The sequence below is a fragment of the Balaenoptera ricei genome, chromosome 5 (genome assembly GCF_028023285.1).
Source record: "Balaenoptera ricei isolate mBalRic1 chromosome 5, mBalRic1.hap2, whole genome shotgun sequence".
NCBI lineage: Eukaryota > Metazoa > Chordata > Mammalia > Artiodactyla > Balaenopteridae > Balaenoptera > Balaenoptera ricei.
The window spans coordinates 44,637,611-44,648,445 of NC_082643.1; positions in this window are offsets into that span (position 1 = coordinate 44,637,611).

Sequence of the window (10,835 nt, forward strand, 5' to 3'; positions counted from 1 at the left end):
ATCATCAGCGTAATTTGCCATATTAATAGATTGAAGAAGAAAATCTACATGGCCACATCAATTAATGAAGAAAAAGCATTTGATGAACTTCAACACACATTCATGTCAGAAACTCTCAGGAATAGAAGGGCTCTACTTCAACCCAGTAAAGAATATCTACAAAAAACCGGCAGTGAACATCATACTTCATGGTGAGAGAATGAATGTTTTCCTCCTAAATTCAAAAGAAGGCCAGAATGTCCTCTTTCATCTCTGCTTTTCAACTTAGTCCTGTAGGTACTAGCCAGTGCAGCATGGCAAGAAAAAGAAAGAAAGACACACAGATTAGAAAGGAAGAAATATTACTGTCCATACTCATGGATAGCATGACTGTCCTCATGGATAGCATGACTGTCTGCATAGAAAATCCCAAGAAATCTCTAAGAAGCAATTAATGTGGCAATTACTTTAACAAAGTCTCAGGATACAAGATCAACACAAAAACATTAGTCATATTTCCAAATATTAACAATGAACAACTGGAAACCAAAACTAAAAACACAATGCCGGGGCTTCCCTGGTGGTGCAGTGGTTGAGAATCTGCCTGCCAATGCAGGGGACACGGGTTTGAGCCCTGGTCTGGGAAGATCCCACATGCCGTGGAGCGACTAGGCCCGTGAGCCACTACTACTGAGCCTGTGCGTCTGGAGCCTGTGCTCTGCAACAAGAGAGGCCGCGACAGTGAGAGGCCCGCGCACCGCGATGAAGAGTGGCCCCCACTCGCCACAACTAGAGAAAGCCCTCGCACAGAAACGAAGACCCAACACAGACAAAAGTAAAAAAAGAAAAATTAAAAAAAAAAAAAACAACAGAATGCCATACACAATGCTTCCAAAACATGAAATATTTGATTATAAATATTTTAATAGAGGATCTGTATGATACAACCAAACAAGACCTAAATCAATGGAGAGACATATCGCATTCATGGATTGGAAGACTCAACATAATAAAAGGTCAACTTCCAACAGAATTTTTTTGTCAACATGGACAAGCTTATTCTAAAATGTAGGAACAAAAGGTAAAGGCAAAGGAACCAGAATAAGTAAAACAATTTTGAGAAAGCAGAATATAGTTAGAGGATATTAAGACCTACTGTAAAGGTATAAGTAAGACAGTGTGGTATTGGTGGAAGGATAGATACATAGTTCAATGAATAGGATAGAGAATACAGAAATAGACACATGCCAATACAACAAACTTTATTTTTTTTTACCTAAGTTAAAAAGCAATATAAAAAGCAAAATCTCTAGTCCTTATAATAACCCTAAAAGGAACACAAATCTGTTAAATGACTAAGCAAGACCATACAGTTAGTGGCAGCACCAGAATCCGAACACAGGTCTACCTACTCTTGCTATGACTGAGCCTCTTCCTCTACATCTCCTAAATGTCACTCTGAGTTGAAGAGGGGAAAGAAATGGGAGGCCACCGTGATGCCACATCCCTGTGCTTTAACCAGTATGTTTTCTTTATATACTGGACCATCTATTTCAGATTTTATTTGAAGCAAGTTTTGGCTTGCTTCAGTATGTATTTCATTTTCTATTTATTACCCTCTTTCATTCATGGCAGACAGGCTCTAGAGGTCCTGAGAATGTCTGAAACAAAGAATGCTATAAAACAACTTAGTAACTCTCGAAAATGCTAAGTGGACCCTGAATCAAAACTTCAAGTTTCAGAGAACTTACAGCCACTAACGATCTGCAAAACAAACAAATAAACAAACAAACAACCCCACACCCTAGCAACTCTCAACCTTGGATCAAACTACAATGTGTTGGAAGAGGTATTACTGAAAAGAGCTTGAAAGGGCAGCCTAAAAGGCAGAGGGTACAGAACATGGGCCATGTCCCTGTAAAGGGAACATGGTTCATAATATTGTGAATCAAGGGGCTGGTTCACAATACTGGTTATGATGTTCAAAACTGTCAATCAAAGAGAGGTGCATTATTATATATTTGCTTGTTGCTATTGCTTTTCTGATTAGAAGATACAGAGTCACTTTAGGTAACTTCCATTTAATTTAACATTTGTCTTCATTTTATATCCAGGTCACATTTTCTACATTAAAATATAATCATGCTGACGCCCCCCACCCCCTACACCCTCAGAGAAAAAAAGTGAAGAACTTTACACAACTTGAAAGAAAGATGGAATGCACAGAGAAGTTGCTATTGCACCCAAGTAACAAAGAACACAGAGAGACCAAACAGTAGACAAGTCAGAAGTGCATAGAAGACAGCTCAGGGCTCGCAGCAGGAAGGAGGAGGAATTAAAAGACTAAAGCTTTTAAATGCTGTCAATTGTGCCACAAGATTACCCTGAAAAGGCAGATAGGTCAGAAAGCAGGACCAAACAGGGGATTTTCCAAAGGCTGCTATCTAACGGAGTTTAAGATATCCATAGATTATATATATATATCAAACTCCATACACAGAAGAGCTTTCTCTTCCCCACCTTGCCTCTAGCATCCGGTCAACACTTTAGAAACTTAAAACCACTGTTAACATGTCCGAATGTAGAACCGATATAGGTTTTTTCTCTCTTAAAAAATTGTATCCCAACTCTTTCCAACCAACAATTCTATTAATTATTTTCATTATGATTCCTCTGCATGGAAACCCAGTAAGGGATCATCAAGACAGGGCATCTCACTACGATCAGATCAATGCCAGTTGGGCAAAAGCTACAAGATTCTGTGTTACTCAGAGGGAGGGAGAACGGTAAGACAAAGGAGTTGAAACTTATCCGCACCAAAGAGGAAAAGGAAACTCCTTTTCTAATCTATTCATTAAACAGGAAACAGCAGGTGGACAGGAAAAGCCGTCTGCCTAGAGCAGACCCAGAGGCACACCGAAATCTAAAAACAAGTGCTCAGGAAAGCGTCTCGGCTCGGAGAGGAAGCGTCTTTCAGACCCTATCTTGTCCCTAGTTTGGAGATCAAAGCATTAGAACTTCAGATAGTGATACTCTGGAGGGGGTGGACAGGGAAGGTCTGAGAGACCCAAATAATGAGGACACTAGGCAGCTAACTACACCACTACGTACAAATACACACATCAGTACGAAAACCTCACCTCCAACCCTCAGCTACTTTAAACAAAGCATTGCAGGTCCAGGTTTTCTGAACAGGGGATATTTTAAAGTCTGTTAGCAGTTTAAAACATTGCAACACTGGCACAATATGTTACCTATTCTTTGTTTTTAATTACAGGGCAACACAGTAAACTCCAACACAAAGGTGGGGATGGGCGAGCGCAAAAGGAATAAAGAAAACAGAACCAGTATTTCACAAGAGCATCGAGCCAGCGATGAAGTAGCAGCTAATGCTTTGCAGACTCTCGAGGGTAGAGTTCGCTCAAGGTGCTCTGAGGGATTCTCTTCAGCATTTCTTTGGGGAAGATTCGGAGCAGTTGCCAGCCAATGTCCAAAGTCTCATAGACAGTGCGGTTTTCGTAAGGACCTTATAAAAAATTGAGACTAGATGAATAAAGGCCAAGTACTTCCAACTTATCAGCGTTCTTCAAAATTTATTGTTATGGGTCTAGCACTGTGAGCATGAAGTATAAAAAAGAGACACAAAGCAGTCAGGTCTCCCAGGACTGGATGTGACCAAATGTGGAAATGAGGGTCTAGACAGTAAGTACCCCTGGGAATCAGAGAAAAGGGAGAAAGTCCGCAGGTGAGACCTTGGGCGCGTGCGTGCGTGCGTGCATGTGTGTGTGTGTGTGTGTGTGTGTGTGTGTTTAGCAACGGGTGGGATCTAAAAACACCCCACTGAATAATGGAAACTAGACCCAGAGTTTTGTCCAGAGAGTAGTGAGAAAAGCAGTTTCCCAGCAACACAGGCTGACCTGAAGGAGGCTAGTACAGATACTTAGAAGGCCTTAAATGCCAATTAAGCACCTGAAGAGGTCCATGTGAAAGTTTTCAAACTTGCTATTGCTATTATTATTTTTAATAGGTGAGTTCAGTAGATAGCACTCAGTATGAAACATAAATGTACTAGTAGGTGGAATGATTTGGAGCAGTTGAATTTCTATCACCTAATAGGTGAATGTTATTGACACGTCTTCAAGTGTAATTTCAGGTGTACCCAGGCTGTGTCAGAGAGATAGAATGCTTGTCCCTTTGTACTGAAGGGCTTAGTATTTGAGGAGAATAAGTAGGAAAAGGGCCAGCTTTTTGTTTCCTAAGCCAAATGCTGATTCTGTGCACAAGACTCTTTGTAGGTATCTTCAAAGATATAAATGTTGGGCTTCCCTGGTGGTGCAGTGGTTGAGAATCTGCCTGCCAATGCAGGGGACACGGGTTCGAGCCCTGGTCTGGGAAGATCCCACATGCCGCGGAGCAACTAGGCCCGTGAGCCACAATTGCTGAGCCTGTGCTCCGCAACCAGAGAGGCCGCGATAGTGAGAGGCCTGCGCACCGCGATGAAGAGTGGCCCCCACTTGCCCCAACTAGGGAAAGCCTTCGCACAGAAACGAAGACCCAACACAGCCATAAATAAATAAATAAATAAATAAATAAATAAATAAATAAATTCATTACAAAAAAGAAGGTATTAGTTATTTTTAAAAAAAGATATAAATGTTAATACTTAATCAAACAAATTGGGGTCGTGATTTTAAAATTCTCACAAATGACACCCCAGGAGTTAACAAAGTCATTCATTTTATATGCCGTTTCAGTCCGATGCTGTCTGTGGGTGAGTATATTTTTAAAGTATTCAAGGCAGAGAGAACTATATCACATTCCTAATTTAGTGTCCTTATTTGGTGTGCAATAAAACTTGGGCTTTTTCATGATATTTGTTTCAATTCAATAAGTGACTGAATATGTAGTGATGAATAGGATTGCCAAGATCCTTTCCCTGAGGGAGTTTCCAAACTCAAAATGACAACAGAAGTATACATGGGATTCCAAAGTGATAAGAACAATGATAGAGGTAGTGGGAGCACAGAGGAGGGAAATCTAAACCCGATAATGCAGCACGGGTGGAAGCTGGGGTGGGGAGTGAGGAAGATTTTCCACAAGCAGGATATTTCTATCTTCATTGTGTATCTGCTAGAGCTTAATTCGGAGCCTTTTCTTATTTCTATACTTTTTGTTCTAAACTTTATTCTCTTTTTGACGAAATTTTTTAGTTAATTGTTTTCAGTATTTTGTCTGTTCTAGGGAATTGTCACTAAATTTGATTGAGTAAAAATACTTATATCTGTGTTCCAGGACTGTGGAGGTATGACTCTCTAGTTGGTTTTGTGTACACTTACATGTAGGATCCAGCTCACATCTTTCTAAATTGTTCATGAGAATATGAAGTAGAATAGAAACAAAGTCTTTATCTTTATAATGACTTTGGTATAATAGTTTTATAGGATTTTTTACTTAATAAGGTCTTCTTATTATATTGAGGTATAAGACCCTTTATCTTAAGACTGACTTACTCTAAGACCTTTAGACCTTCTAGCCTGAGAACTAAACTCTTTATTTTTAATACTGTTTATAACCACATACATTTTCTATAGGTTATTCTTCATGCTTTTCTTTGGACTTTTAAAGAACATTCTTTATGCAAAACTTGTAATTTTGATGTTACTTCCTCCTATATATCTCAGTATACCCTTAGTATTTTCTGGGGACTATTTCCTGAGACTTTGTAATGTCATTATAGTATATAGTTCCCCTCCTATATATCTCAGTATACCCTTAGTATTTTCTGGGGACTATTTCCTGAGACTTTGTAATGTCATTATAGTATATAGTTCCCCTCCATAAAAGGCAGGTTTACCTAAGTATACCTACAAAATTTAAATGATGTGTTTAAACCTTTAATGAATTTATAGAAATGTATAAGTTGTATAGATATTAAATGAATTCTTGCTGAAACATTTTAACACATTGCTTTTTTGTTGTTGTTTGTTAATAACCAGAACATGTATATGGTAAACTCATACTTACTATTGATCTATATAATTATAGATCTGTGTGAGCTACCCTGAGTTTGACATCTTACTCTTTTAATTTATTTCAAGCATCTCTTTTTTTATTAATTTTCATGTCTTTCATAGATCACCATTTTCTTCCATCACCATCTTTAGCAGTTGATTCTCTTTTGGAGCCTTTTTTCCCTGCAGAGAAACAAAGTTGTATTTTTTCAGCTGCTTTTGTGATTTGTGAGCATTACTCAACTGCAAGAAACAACAAAAGAGCAGTGATGATAAGTGACATCGATCTTGCATACTACCGTGTGGTAGGCATAATTCAAATCCCTGCCTCAGTGAACTTACAAGTTACACTGTATATAATGGACCTTTGGTGTCAGTCTTGAGTATTAGAAACCATGATGTCAAACCCTAATGTGCCGGGGTTTATTGCATCATACACAGCATATGAACAAAAATCATATGAATGATCAAGCTTACTTTAAGAAGATCAACATGCTGTCATATATAGTTGGGTGAACCCTGAACAATTGGCTTTGCTTTCTTCCACTGCTTCTTATAGCCAAATATTGTGCAGCTTCGTGACAGACTTTGTAGAGCACAAGGAGATCCAGCACCAGGACAACAGGAGTCACCTAAAGTTCCTTATGAGAGGCAGCAGCTGCCCAAGGGCAGGCCTGGACCAGTTGCTTGCCACACACAGATGCCAAGAGTTCCAGCTCAACAATATTATCCCCATGTGAGTGATATGGTCCAGATTAAAGGAGGAACATTTATGTATTTCAAAGTGGTGGTTTTAGTTTCTTGAGTAAGAGACCAGTGATAAAACTAGACAACGTATTATTTTAATGGTTATAGTTTTTCTGTTCTTGAAAGTAGCATTTATGATGTTTTTAAAAATTATCCCTTTAATCTAGTCAAATAATTTACAAACTAGGTAAAATTAACTTAAGCTCTCTGGGGAGATTTCTTCTTATTTCTCCATCACTCAAGCTTAAATTACACATGTACATCTGTTCTTGAAATTTTTACAATTTGATTCATCTAACAAACTAAGTAAAGTAGTGGGAACAATTTTGTGGGTAATTTGGTCAATTTTTTAAAGTGTTTTTAGAAAATAGTCTCTTTTTAAGTATTATTTTCTGAGTCATTAGTGTGGTTTTACTATGTCTTCTGTATCAGCACAATAAAGAGTATCCAGAATACAAACATTTTTTTGGACAACTTTATATTAGAGAAAAGTGAGTGACCAAAGGTATATGAAGTTGTAGGTCATGGGGAATATAAAGATGATTAAATAATTTTTATTAATCAACTAATTTATTTATTAAATTAAAATTACCAAATGATTAGTGGCATAAAATGTGACCTCTTATTGTCTTTTACTATTTCATGTAGAAACTTATATTTCCAGACCAGCAGATAACCTTCATGTTCTTAAACAAAAAGTATATTTTCGTAAGTAATAAATGGTCTTGATTGATAACAAAGTTAGTAGGTACTCTGCTCATTTTATTTTTGAGATGAAACCACCTCGATGGCAGTCTCTCTTTTTTATTTAGTTATTTATTTAAAAGTTTTATTTATTTATTTATTTCTTTTTGGCTGCGTTGGGTCTTTGCCGCTGCGTGCAGGCTCTCTGCAGTTGCGGCGAGCGGGGGCCATTCCTCGCTGCGGTGCCTGGGCTTCTCGCTGTGGTGGCCTCTCCCAGCGCGGAGCAGGGGCTGCAGGCACGGGGGATCCTTCCGGACCAGGGCTTGAACCCGTGTCCCCTGCACTGGCAGGCAGATTCCCAACCACTGCGCCACCAGCGAAGTCCCTCTGCCCATTTTAAAATAGAACAAATTGCTGATAGAATTGAAGGGGTCATTTTTACATTTTGTAGCAACAGTAAGCATAAAACCATGAAAAAAAAAATTCATGCTCTTTTGTCTATTATGCTTTTGATTGCTACTTAATCAGGATAGATTACATTTGAATATAATTATGACTGTACTACTCTCTGTTTTGTTTTTTCGTTCATTTGACAAATACGAATTTAAGGGCCTGTCTTTATTCTCCCTGTTGAAGGGTATATTGGTAAACATAACTAAATTTTCCACTCTTGTTGCTAGACTTCGAAAGTCTATGACATAGATAGGGCAAATCAGGTGATGGCTTGGAAACTGAGAGGTGGAGAAGTCTAGCGACTAACCAGAGTTTTAAGACATAGAGCTTGAATTTGTCAACATGGCTAGTTAATGGTTAACAGGATTGGAACTCCTAAGCTAAGCACCTTGAGTTTGACCTCACTGTGTCAGGGCACTGAAGTAAGGCGTTCTCTGCATTGGGAGAAGAGAATATTTACTCCTTATGTCCTTGGGTTTAATCTATCTTTCTGGGAAAATGTAAAAACCATGAAGGACTTTTATTATACTGTGACTTAGCAGTCTCATACTTTAAGAAAAGGAAAACAAATTCAGTCATAAATTATGCAGTGATTTTCTTGATTAAAGCTTATGATATGTTGAATGAGGACAGTGGCTTGTGGTTTTAAAGGCATGTTTATAGGCAGGAGTAAAGGGATTTCTGAAAGGGAAGGCAACTGAGTAGGAGTTCTCCTACTACGACCAGCACATCTTTGCTATTAATTGTTTATATGATAGAGTTTCTTCTACAAAGGTTTACTTGACAAAAGATATTCTGATAGCTTAAAAAAATGTTTTTGAAAACCTCTGGACTCCAGGGTAAGCAACATGGTGTAGCGTGGCAGACACTGGCCTGGGAATCAGGAGACCTAGAAGCAGTCCTAGCTCCATCAACAACAGGTTGTATGGGCTTCAGCCAGCCCCTTCAGTTCTCTGGGCCTTGGTTTTCTCAGTGGTAAAGGGTGGGGATCAGATTGGATGATCTTTAATATGCTCTGATTGTATGATTCTAAGCCTCATACGGAACTAACATAATTTTTGTGGCTCTAATAAAATCCGGAAAAGGGAGCTTATAGCAATATGTTTACAGATCTAATAGTAGCATGAATACAATTAGTGCTTCAAAAATCACTTTTTCACTCAATTACCTTTTTTTTTTTCCCCCTGGAATGTCTTCTTTCCTTCCCTACTTACAGAACTTACTTTTTCCCACTTACTCTTGACACTTGAATGGCATTGTTCTTTCTGTTTTGATTTAGTTTTCATATTGATTTTTCTACTGCCTCCCTTCCCCTGTCCTGTTGTGAAAGGTGTTTTTTTCTTTTGGAATCCCTTGAAAGGGATTACCTGAAAGCAGTTGCCTGGCTAACGTATGCTATCTTGCTGCTCTTATTTTTTGCTTTGCATCTGGCTATTAATGCCTGTTGGGTTTTGTGTTTCTTCTTTTAACATTTTCATGTTTTATGTTCTGTGATTGGTATTTCTTTGTTCAATTCAGGTTAGAATTGCCCCCACTGTCACTACCTGGAGTAACAAAACTCCTACCGCCCTTCCCAGCCATCCACCTGCAGCCTCTCCCTCTGATACACAGGTATATCCTTCATTATTCCTCTTTGAGCAGAATTCTGCTCACCTAAATATATAGTTACATATTCTCTACCCACCTCCCTTAAGTTCCCCTCCCCCCAGCTGTCTATCTGCTTATTGCATTTTAGTGCTTTTAGGATGCAAGAAGCAGTTTTTAGCACAATTAATTTATTTTCTTATCACTCTCCTCTTCTTATGCAGTTCTAAATTGACTTGAACTAGAAAAACATCAACCAAGGTTCAATGGTTTAAATCTGATTTCACTGAATATTTTTTCCTTTCTTCTTCTTCCTCCTCCTCTTCTTCTTTTTTTTTTTTTTAGCATCGTAGAGAAGATAATATCGCCTTGTGGCATTTATACTTAAATTTCTGAAGCATTAGTTGTGGATGGACTTTAGTAGAGATGGAAAATCCTAGTGACTTACTATAAACATCATAGATCCTATTTTATGAGGCTGTTAGCATCTCTTGCCATTCATTGTTATTATTGCTTTGGATCTGTCTAATCTTTAAATCACACAAAATGTCTTGCTCAGAAAATGTGTCTTGAAGAAGACAGTATGCACGAAATGCAGTTTTTTTACAGAACTTTTTTTTTTTTTTAATTCCATTTCAAAGATTATAAATCCATCTGGCAAGATTTTTGGTTCCAGATGTAATCCTCCTTTTTACCATATTCTCATTTCCTAGGGAGAAAATCCTCCACCTCCAGGCTTCATAATGCATGGGAATGTTAATCCAAATGTTGCCGCAGCTCAGCTTCCCACATCTCCCGGCCACGCGCACACCCAGGTGCCACCTTATCCACAGTCTCAGCGTAAGTAGTGTGACCCTGAAGTCCTGTCACGGCAGCATGTCTCGTGTTATCCGGTGTAGTAACTGTTTACTTTGAAGCTCCAAAGCCATGATCAAATCAGCTGTAACAAGTAAAGAAAGAACCATTCTGGGTAGGACTTGAGTCCTTGCTCTAGCGAAGCATGGTTTCCCTGGGAGGCATCCTGAATCAGCATGCGAGGAAACAGCTCCTGTGTCAGTCCATTCAGAACAGTTGGCTCTTATTCCTGAGCCTGTTAAAGAGAGTCAATTGTGCCATGATGTTGGTATAAAAAAACAGAATTTTAGAAATTATTTGGTACATATTCTTTTCCTTTAGGCAAGATGATGCAAACCATTTTTGGAAAATTGGTTCCAAGGGACATTTGTTGTCGTCTTCCATTTATTTAATTTTTTTAGGAAACAGACTATTTTTTAGAGCAGTTTCAGGCTCACAGCAAAATTGAGTGGAAGGTACAGGAAGTCTCAGTATACCTCCTGCCTCCGTGCACAGCCTCCCCACCACAGACATCGTGCACCA